The sequence below is a fragment of the Macrotis lagotis genome, chromosome 1, assembly GCF_037893015.1.
Source record: "Macrotis lagotis isolate mMagLag1 chromosome 1, bilby.v1.9.chrom.fasta, whole genome shotgun sequence".
In the NCBI taxonomy this organism is placed as follows: Eukaryota; Metazoa; Chordata; class Mammalia; order Peramelemorphia; family Peramelidae; genus Macrotis; species Macrotis lagotis.
The window spans coordinates 915,030,691-915,041,317 of record NC_133658.1 but is presented as its reverse complement, the minus strand read 5'-3'; positions in this window follow the sequence as shown (position 1 = coordinate 915,041,317).

Genomic DNA, 10,627 nt, shown 5'->3' with positions numbered 1-10,627 from the left:
AGAAGAGGAGAGGACCTGGGTAAGAGGAAAGGGTAAGGCTTGAAAGCTTACAAGGTCCATGCTTGGCATCCCCCCCCCCCAGCCATTCTCCCTTTGGAAACACAAGAAACAAGGTTCTGCATGCCCTAGACCAATCCGACTTTCATCGAGTCACACATCTCCCCATTGCCTTCCATTCCTTTCCCATCTCCAGGTACTTGACTGCTTGATTAGAGCGGGGAAGAGGCTAGGAGCCTGGATGGAGCCGTGGGGACGGAGAGGAGCCTGGATGGAGCCGTGGGGACGGAGAGGAGCCTGGCAAGAAAGGGGGAAGTGGGAGATAAGGGGAGAGAACTGGAGGTGGGGGAATGTGAATCAGACTACTGGGTCTGGGCCAGAAATGATGGGGAGAACCAAGGATTAGGACAGGGTTCAAGATGAAGGAAAAATCTGAGAAATTCAGACCTGGCAGGGAGTGTCTAGGAAGCAAAAGGTATAAAAATGTTACCAGAGGGGATGGAGCACTGGCCCTGGAGTCAGGAGGACCTGGGTTCAAATCTGACCTCAGACACTTAATAATTACCTAGCTGTGTGGCCTTGGGCAAGCCATTTAACCCCATTGTCTTAAATAAATAATTTTTTTTTAATTTTAAAAGAATGAAAATAAAGAATAAACAGTTAAGTAGTCCAGGGGAGAAATTGTTGTTGCTATTGGACTCAGGAAGACCCCCATTCAAATACAACCTCAGATCCTTCCTTGGTTGTGAGACCCTGGGCAAATCACTTGTCTTCTTGTCTGCCTCAGTTTGCTGCTTTGCAAAATGGATGTCATCATACACTTACACTGGTCAGGATCCAATGAGACCCAGCAATTCTTGATGTCTCCTCCTTACAAAACCCAATCTACTCTATAGTGGCCGCAGGTGGTTTGGGGGAGAAATAGCCCAGCTGGGATCCCTCCATTCTTTGGGGCCATTTTGTAAATAGGTAAGCTGCCAGGCTTTCAACAATTTATCATAAAAAGGTAACCTCCCATAGGTCAGCCCTTGTTGCACAGGGGTTCTCAACAGAATATAGTCTCCATGGGGGCAGCTAGGTGGCGCAGTGGTTAGAGCATCAGCCCTGGAGTCAGAAGGACCTGAGTTCAAATACAACCTCAGATACTTAATAATTACCTAGCTGTGTGGCCTTGGGGAAGCCTCTTAACCCCATTTGCCTTGCAAAAACCTAAAAAAATTAAAAAGAAAAAAAAAAGACACTAAAGACCATTCCCTGCCCTGTGACTGTCCAGTGGGGGAGACATTGAACATTCCAGATGGGTAAGCAAGAACTAGATGGAATAAACTAGAGATAATCTCACTGAGACCCAACAACCTTCTTTTTTTTTCTTTAGATTTTTGCAAGACAAATGGGGTTAAGTGCCTTGCCCAAGGCCACAGAGCTAGGTAATTATTAAGTGTCTGAGGTCAGATTTGAACCCAGTTCCTCCTGACTTCAGGGTCGGTGCCACCTAGCTGCCCCTGACCCAACAATCTTCTTATAGGAGGTGAGATTTTATTTTCTTTTGCCTTCGAATTTTTGAAAATTCCATTATATTTTTGTTTTTTTCTTCCACATTCTCTCCTCTTAATTCCCTTCTCCTTCCACTGAGAGGGCTATAAATGTGAGCCCTTACCGACAAAGTCATGCACAACATTTCTAGGCTCACCATGTCTCCCCTTCCTCCTAATGAAAAGTAAGAAATGGAAAAAGTCTGCTTCAATTTGCACTCATAGTCCCCCAGTTCTCTCTTTGGAGGAGGAGATTTTTTTCCCCATGAGTCTTTTGGATTTGTGGTGGATCATTTATTGATCAGAGCAGCTGATGATTAAGACAATATTATTTTGGAAATTTTTCTCCATTTTCTGCTCCTCTGAGTCTTCTCAGATTTTCCTGAAATCATCCCAGAGGTTGGATTTTAGCTAGAATTTTCAGGAAGCCTGAGAACCATCAGCACAGAGATGATAATTGAATGAATGGGGCTGATGGGGTCACCATCAAAGTAGCAAAGAGGGAGAAGAGAAAGGGACCCAGAACAAGAGCTGTCTCACAACTGGGGAGAGGAAACAGAGGAATGGTCAGATAGGCAGGAGGAGACCCAGGGAAAGTGTCCAGAAAACCCAAAGAGCAGAGGATGACAGACATCATCAAATGCTCTGATTTCCAAGACCAAGAATGAGGATTAAGAAAATGGAGAGAGCTGGGGTGATGCAATGATGAGGCTGGAAGCCAGATGGTAGGGACTTAAGATGAAAGAGGAGAGCTCAAAGAATCAAGGACAGATCAAAATTAAAAATAAAAATGGTTAAGAACCTTTGCCTAGATATTGTATTCCTGATTCTTCTTACTTCATTTTGCATCAGTTCATCTAAGTCTTCTGGATCCTTCAAGTCTTTATATTCATTCCATTTTTTAATCTTTTAAAATGTATTAATTTTTCCAATTTATATGCAATGACCATTTGCAACATTCATTTTTTTATAAAATTTTGAGATTTACAATTTTCTCCCTCCCTCCCTTCCCTCCCATCCCCCCTCAGAAAGCAATCTAAAATAGCATTCATTCTTTTTCACAGTGTAGTCATATCCTCTTGCCTTGGGGCTCTATAATTTGTTTTTTCTTTCATTCCTTTCATTGTGAACTTAAGAGATAGATCAAAAATTTGCCACGACAAAAAAGAAAGTGAGAGGAGAGAAGTGGAGGCACCTCCTGAGACATCCCCCCCTCCAGGAGCTAAGACAGGAAAGGGTGGGGGAGCACAGGCATGTGTGTAGGCAGTGGAGAAGTAGATAGGGAAAGACAGGTGATACATGAGAAAGTGGGGCTCATTGAAGTGATTTATGGGAGATCAGCTCAGTTTGGGGAGGAAACATCCATCCAACCCAGAAGCTTTGTGGTTCATGGATGGTTTGTGCAGTTCCTGCAACAGGAAAAGGACCCTGAGGTTGTGAGTTCCAAGGTTGGACATCCTGAGGCTGGGGGCTTCCTCCCTTATGTTCTTCTTGCCAAGTTCCTCAGTTTCTCTATCACTTGCCCAGAGATATTGTGGGCATCTGGGAGTTCTGGCTTCTGTGTGACATGTCAAGGATTTTTAATTTTTCCTTTCTCTTTCTCTTTAAGGACCTACATTATTCTTATTTCTTTTCCTTATTGCTGAACAAATCCTTGTGTTTCAGATCTGAATCCTCATTGGGAGAGGCTGAGGTTGTGTCAGGGGATGTGGTCATCCTTAGACCTTGGCTGCATCCCTTTCCTACCTCACCTTAGTGACTGAAAGGGCTTTGCCTTAGTCCACTGGAACCTGGGGAAACCAAGGTCTCCCAAAGCATCCTAGGCCATATTCCAGAGTTCTGATCCATATGGAGTCCCTGGACCCACATGGGTCTAGAGGAGAAACTGAGGCTGCTGACTTAGCAAAGTCCCCCCTACTCAAATTCAATTTACATGCTTCTCATGGTGACACCTCTCTAATGTCATGGTCTTCTAGAATGAAGAACAGAACAATAACCATGGTTGGTTGGATTGACTAGAGCATCCACAGGCCCCCCCAGAACTGCCCCTTCCTCCCTGCCCCTCTGCCCCCTTCCACCTCCCCAGTTGGAGCTCTCTTCCCTGGAGTTCTCCCTTGGAGGGGTGGTCTGTCCTGTTAGGGGGTCAGCTCCTGGAAGCCAGGGGTCCTCACCTGCTCTCTCTCTCTCTCTCTCTCTCTGGTTTCTCTGTCTATCTCCCTTATCTTTTTAATATTTGTATCTTTGTACTCAAAACAGCAACCAGAAGTCTCCACTCATTATATATCAGTAAAAATTGGATTCATTCATTCATGAACTCATTAATTCATTCAGTCACTCATTCATTCATGCATTCATTATTTCATGTATTGATTCATTTCCTCTTTTCATATTACCATGAGGCTGCATCTCCCTGCCTGCAGAGGCAGAGCCAGGTCTCAGTCAGCCGGATGCCCAGGATAATGAGGACCTGGTCACGAGGAGGGGGACTACATTGCCTACAGGGATGGGTGTTAGTCACTGTCAGATGGCTTCATTCTCAGGCCTCCCACCCTGGAAAATTGAGCACCTGCTGAGACCCTCAGCTCCCCCTCCCTGAACCCAGCCTGGGACGCTATCTGTGTGTGGGGGGCGGGGGGACAGAGGCCTGAGAGCCTGGGAGGCCTCTGAGCTCCTGCTCACCCCAGCCTCTCTCCTCCTTCCCTCAATGCTTAAACTTCCTCTGATGACCCTTGTGGTCCCCTGGGGCAGCACCTGGGCAGGCCGTGTGGGGCTCCAGGGCCAGTGAGGGATCTTAATGGGTTTGGAGTGGTGGGGCTCTCTCACCTGAGACCTTGAGCACCAGGGAGTCACTGGGGGCTGTCCACACATAAGGGAGGTTACTGTCAAAGTTGTAGCATTGGGGCGGCTAGGTTGCACAGTGGATAGAGCACCAGCCTTGGAGTCAGGAGTACCTGGGTTCAAATCCAGCCTGGCCTCAGACACTTAATAATTACCTAGCTGTGTGGTCTTGGGCAAGCCACTAAACCCCATTTCCTTGAAAAAAGAAATCTAAAAAAAAAAGCTGTAGCATTGATATATCCCTCCATGGGCAGGGGTCACAGCTGGGATAGAGAAGTTGGTCTGAGCCCCCTGGCCATGGGACTGGATCACTCCATAAGTGATCTCTTCTCCATCCTTGTGCAAAGCAGATCTGTCATACCGTCCATCTGACTGACACTAGAGGGTCACCACCTCCTGTCCTGAGACCACCTGGGAGTTAGGCAAGGCTGGGGGTGGTCATAGAGACCTGGTGGGGGGGAGAACCTGGCTTGAGAACAGACATAATCCTCCCCTCCCTGTGCCCAGGATGAAGCTGGCAGAGGATGAGCAGCAGCTGGTTCATACTCCTCTCCCTCTCCTGGCTTCAAGGGAACTCCGGGGATCCAGGGACCCAGAGCCAGCCCTGGCTGGGGCCAGAGTCCAAGGCTGGGACTGAATGTTGGGGGGTGGTTGGCAATCCTCCTTTCATCTGTCACTATCAGCTCCAGGGTTCATTGACTTCTGAACAAGATGATGGGTTCATGTAGTGACATTAATATCTCTTAGTAGCTTTTGGTCTCTAAGGAGGACCTGGGCCTCCCTCCCATCTGTAATCTTCACATTGGACTGATGGACTTCTTGTCCTCTCTTGATTTGAAGCACCAAAAAGAAATATCCCCTCCCCCAAAACCCCAGAGTCCCCAGGTTCTGACATCCTCCCCATCCAGTGACTCTGCAGAAGGTACAGATCAGCCCCTGGGGGCCCTTCACACACAGAGGGTCACTGGCACCCCCCAGAGGACTACTGAGCCTGGCTCAGCCCTGAGGTAGGGTCTGGGCAATAGGCCTACAAGGAAAGCAGAGCCCATCATCCCCCTCTCCCTTGCCCCAACAGGGCCTCACCTCAAGGCCCCCTCCCAGAATCCTCCCCTGGACCCACTCCCCATCTTCCTTTCCCTCTGGCCGCCCTGGGGACAGCTCCCAGTGCTGAACAGGCAGGAGGGGCAGGGGGCATTTGGGGACAGGACTCTCCCTCTTGTGCCCAGATGCCCCAGCACAGACACAGCCCTGGAGGAGAGGCTCTGGGCTAGATTCAGCTTCCTGCCCCAGAACCCACATCCTTGTCCCCAAACCTGAGGGTAAAGGGGATGAGGCCCCAGAGCTCCAGCTGGGACTGGATGGGGGGGGGCAGACAGGCACCAGGAGCCCTGGGCCACTGTTCTGCTTGTGCCCCTTCTCCTGGTACCACCATTTCCTCTCAGTACAATGGGAAGGAGAAGTGGGTGCAATGTCTCTCAGGTTCCTGCCAGCCTTGGTCTCCCGCTTGAAGTTCCCCTCTTCCTGGAACTTACCAAGGCAGTGGTGGGTAGAGATTGTGGGGCCCATTGTGCCCTCCAAGGCTGGTGAGGACAGAGTGGACACATGAACCTCATAGTAGAGAGTCATCAGCACACGGTGGGGTCAGGCTTGTGCCAAACCAAGTTCCCCAAGCCCTGCCCTCAGTGAAGAGAAGAGATGAGCCCTTCCTTTTTCGTGGTTTCCCCTGCATCCATACAGGCGGTCTAGGTTTCTTGGCAGGGGAGGCTGGAGAGCCCAGCTTGAGATATGACCCAGTTCCTGCCCTTCTCTGGGTCTTCACTTCTCCCTTTGCTAAATGAACCAGAGGTCAAAGCCCCTTCCCCTGCTAAGACTCTGATTCTCTCCAAACCAACCAGACAACAAATATTTATGGAGGACCACCATGTGCCAGTCATGGTTTTTAACATGTTATTTTCTTCAGTATTTTTGTATCTTCTTCTCCAAGTTGGTTTTCATGATTTTCCTGCATCGCTCTCATTTTTCTTCCCAGTTTTTCCTCTCCCTCCCTTACTTGCTTTTCACAGTCTTTCCTAAGCTCTTCCACAAACTGAGCCCATTTCCTATTTCTCTTGGAGACTTTGGATCCAAAAACTTCAACTTCATCACCTTCTGAGTGTGAGTTTTGATCCTCCTTGGGACCTCAGTCATTATCTATGGCCGGAGTCTTCTTTTTTTGTTGTCTGCTCATTTCCCCGGCCTATGACTTGATTTTAATGTATTTCTAATGCTTTGGGGGGGGGGGATAACGCCTGGAACTCCAATTCCTTCAAGTTTTTATGAGAGGCTCTACCAGCTCTATAAGCCTGTACTCTAGTCTGAGGATGATCACAACCCCCCCTCCCCAACTGCCCCAGAGCTGTGAGGAGGGTCCATGCTTCTCTACAGTAATGTGGGGGCCCAGACTGGGCCCTGGATTTGAGCCTGGGCAAAGTCATCGAGTCCTTCCCCAGGGAGAGCAGAGAGACCCCTGCAGTCTCTCCACACCCCCTTACCGGTGGCTGTGGGCTGAGCACACTGGAAGTGTTGGGGGGCTCCATACCGGCCCTGGCTTGGCTCACTCTGGTACAGCAGAGGTCTCTCACTGTCCCTTCAATTTGTCTCCAGGGATTCCCAGACTTCTTGTTCTTCTGTCACCTGCCAAACCAGACTCACTGAGTTCTTGGGGCTGGGGCTGGGGGAGGGATGTGGGTGAACTGAACCCCACTTGGTTCCTGGTGAGATGGGCCCAGGCATCCCAGGGACCCAGGCACCTCGGTCCTGTTCCTGGAAAGCTAGAGCTGGTTTTCTCCTATGTGGAATTGCTACGGCCCTGATATGCTGCAGCTCTTTACAAGCTCCGGTCCTGGGGAAACAGACCTTTCCTATGGATCTTCAAGTTGTCTTGGACAGGCACGATGCATCACTCAGTCATTCTTTGGCTTCTGCCCCTTTAAAATTTGACTAGAGTCATAATTTTACCAGTTTTCAGATTTTTGGGGGGAAGAGTTTCTGGGGTTCCTGCCCTCACTCAGCCATCTTGTTTCTGGCCCCCTCCCCAAAGTCTTCTTGAACTTCGGAGAAGGTCAAATGACCTGGGAAGTTGTGTTAGAATACATTTTATGACCAGGGGAGGTGGTCCCTGACCAGGGCCCATGTCATCTCATCTATAAATCTTTCTTCCAAATTACCCTCAGGTGAAGATTATCTAGGGTGAGGGTCTCCTGTCAGCCCCCACCTCTGCCCATCTCTCTCTTTCCATATGTATATTATAAAGCCAACAAGGCTGGTGACTAAGGCTGCTTCCAACATCTGACTTTTCTTGGCTATCTAGTCAATAAATCCATGTGACCAGTGACTATTAGAGGGAGGGTCAACATATATTTTTCTCATCACTGACTCTCAGGAATGTGTGTGCTCCCCTCCCCCTCCCCTTGCCTTTATTTACCTCTTGCTATACATAAGGCCCTCCCTGTGGGAAGTAAGTTCTGGGGGTGGAGGAGGGTACCACTACTTGTTGGTGGGTTTCTGTGAGCCCTCTGCATTTTCTACCCTTTCTAGGAGATAGAATAAAGCTGGTCCTGCCCTGGGGGCACAGTGAGTGTGTGGGTAGGGGGCCCAGGTGGGTGGGGGTGGCTGGCCCTCCAGAACAGATGCCTGGGGGTGTCTGCCCCTGGAGGTCCCATGATGTTGTTCATTTTGGGCCTCAGAGTCCCAGCCAGTGGTTCCCTCCAATTCTCTACAACTTTACGTTTAAAGTTTTTAGCAAACAATAGATAATATATTTTTGACCTTTCATTTTAGTGAGAGCTCTGGGTCTCATTTACTAAAGCATTTATTAGTCGGATCCTGGGCCACATTTTACACTCCTAGTCTACACAATGCTCTCCTTTCCATGGCCCTGGGGAACAGGGAGCCCCAGTAGCAGAGCCCCCATTTTATGAGAGAAACTGAACCCTTGTGTTAAGTGATGTGCTCATCCTGGCTCCTCCTCCCTCCCTCAGCCCCCCTTCTCCAAGGTCCCCCTCCTTCCAGTGCCAGTGTGTCTGCCCAAAGCCTGGTGGCTGGCACCTGCCCCTCTGCCAACCCCTCCTCCGGGGGCCTGTTCTGGGAGCCAGCCCCGATTAGACTCAGGCTTCTTGTCACTGGGGCTTCTCCCAAGACAGACATCCCTGCTTCCATGGGGGGGGGGGGGCTGGCTGCAGCTCTTCCTCACTAATGCTCCTGGTGGGAGCAGGGCACTGCCCTGCTTCTACGCTCTCTTCTTCCTCGGGGTTTCCTGGCACCCCTGCTTTGGGGGTTCACATTTGGATTTTTTTGGTTGAACTGAAGTCAGGGATGTCCAGGGTCATCCCTGCTGGGGATAGTCATGGGGCGGAAGCTGTATTAGGTAGAGGAAAGTGAGGTAGGAGAGGAGAAGGGTGGGGTAGGCCAAGTCCCTTTCTCTCTCTGGAGGAGGCAGCACCCCTTCCTCTGAGCCTCTGGAGCCCAACCCAACCCTTGGTCCAGTGTGGGAGAGAGGAGGTGCCTCCCAGATGTTTCTTGATGAATAGATGGCTCTCCATGGGCATCCACAGACCCCCCCAGCACCTGCCTCCCCGTCCTTGCCCCTCTGCCCCTCCCACCTGCCCAGAATTGTTCCAGAAGAATGCCAAGAAGGTCTGGGGTCCGGTGGCACCAAGGACTATGAGGAGGAAGATTAAATAAAGCCCCCCACCCCCAAGGTTTACACTTTGGAATAAAGTTCTTTGACATGTCAAGGTGTCCTGACGATGCTGAGCCCACCCTCCCCCCCAGAGGGAGGAGATGAGGGGACTCTGGGGGGGACTCTGGTGGTGACCTCCACCTCCCTGCCAGCCCCTGCAGCCCTTAGGGGGGTGGAAGTGGAGAAAGCTTCCCACCAGCAGCAGCAGCAGCTCCTCAGGCCTGGGACTGAAACTGGACCCCTGCAGCAGCCCCCTTTCCACCTTGCCCCCCACCCCATTGGTCCACCAAGGCTAGGGCCCCCCAAAGAGGATAAAGGCAGATGCTGCTCTAAATCAGCTTCCAGTCTAATGGAGAGAATGGGCCACATGGAGGAGAAATGGGGAACGGAGGTTGGCAGAGGAATGGGGGGAGGGGCCAGATGAGGCCACAAGAGTCCCAAGGGTCTTGATTAGGGGGCAACAAGTGAGCTCAATTGCTGAGGAGAAAGTGTGAGAGGACAGGTGGGAGGGGGCTGGCCTAGGCCTGAAGGGCCTGCAATCCCACCCCCCATTTTGCATTGTCTCTGAGGGGGTTTATGGATGGAGGGGGCTGCCATGCACTCAGTGCTTTAGGACATGACTCTGCTGGTCATTGGAGGAGGCATGGAGTGGGGAGGTGGGGTACCTGAGGCAGGGGGACTGCCACCTGGCCCCTGGGGTAGTGAGCCTTGCAGCCCCCCAGCCCCTCCCATCATGGCTGCAAAGCAATCTGTAGGGAGGCAACCGGCCCTGAAGACCACCACCATTGAATGGAGCAGGCCGCCATGCACCAGGCAAATGGGGAAACTGAGTCATCTGTAGGTATCTTAGGCCAGAACAGATGCTGAACAAAGAGGTTCCTGCACCCAAGTCCTCAGACCAAATGGCCCAACATCAGAACCTGAGGCCATTCCATCACAACAAATGACTCCCATCTTCAGCTGAAACTCTCCCTGGGTCTCTTCCTCCCCTCAGAATAGGGGCTTTTCTCCTTTCCCTAGCACAGAGAAAATGTGTCATAAACGGCCTTTTTTCTGGAAGTTCCCCATGAGTGGGAAGGGGCTGAGCCCAGCCCTGGGGTTCAAAGGCAAAGAGCACTGGGGGCTGGGGGGACCTCTTCCAGATGTGGCCCCAGTGTCTCTGAGGGGGGTGGGTGTAAACACGGAGCTTCCCCATCACATCTGGCAGCTTCCGTTTTCTCAGCCACAGACTTAGGGAGGCCCCAGCTTTCTGGGGTCCCCTGGGGTCCCCTGGGCTCTGGTGAAGGTTACCTCAGGGCAGCCAGGGGGAGGGTCCTTACCCCTAACCTTGGTGTAGGTCACTTCCTGAGGGTCTTCCCCTGGGGGAGCCCAACAGGAGGAGATGAGGGGATGGAGGTGGACATGGTACAGGGGGGCTGAAAGGACCAAAGAACCCTGACCCCTCCCTAGCTGTGTGACCTTGGGGGAGCCTCCCCTTTCTGTTCCCTTCAGGAGAGCTGGGGAAGGGAGGAGGGTTCTGGGAGGGACTCACAGCCATGAC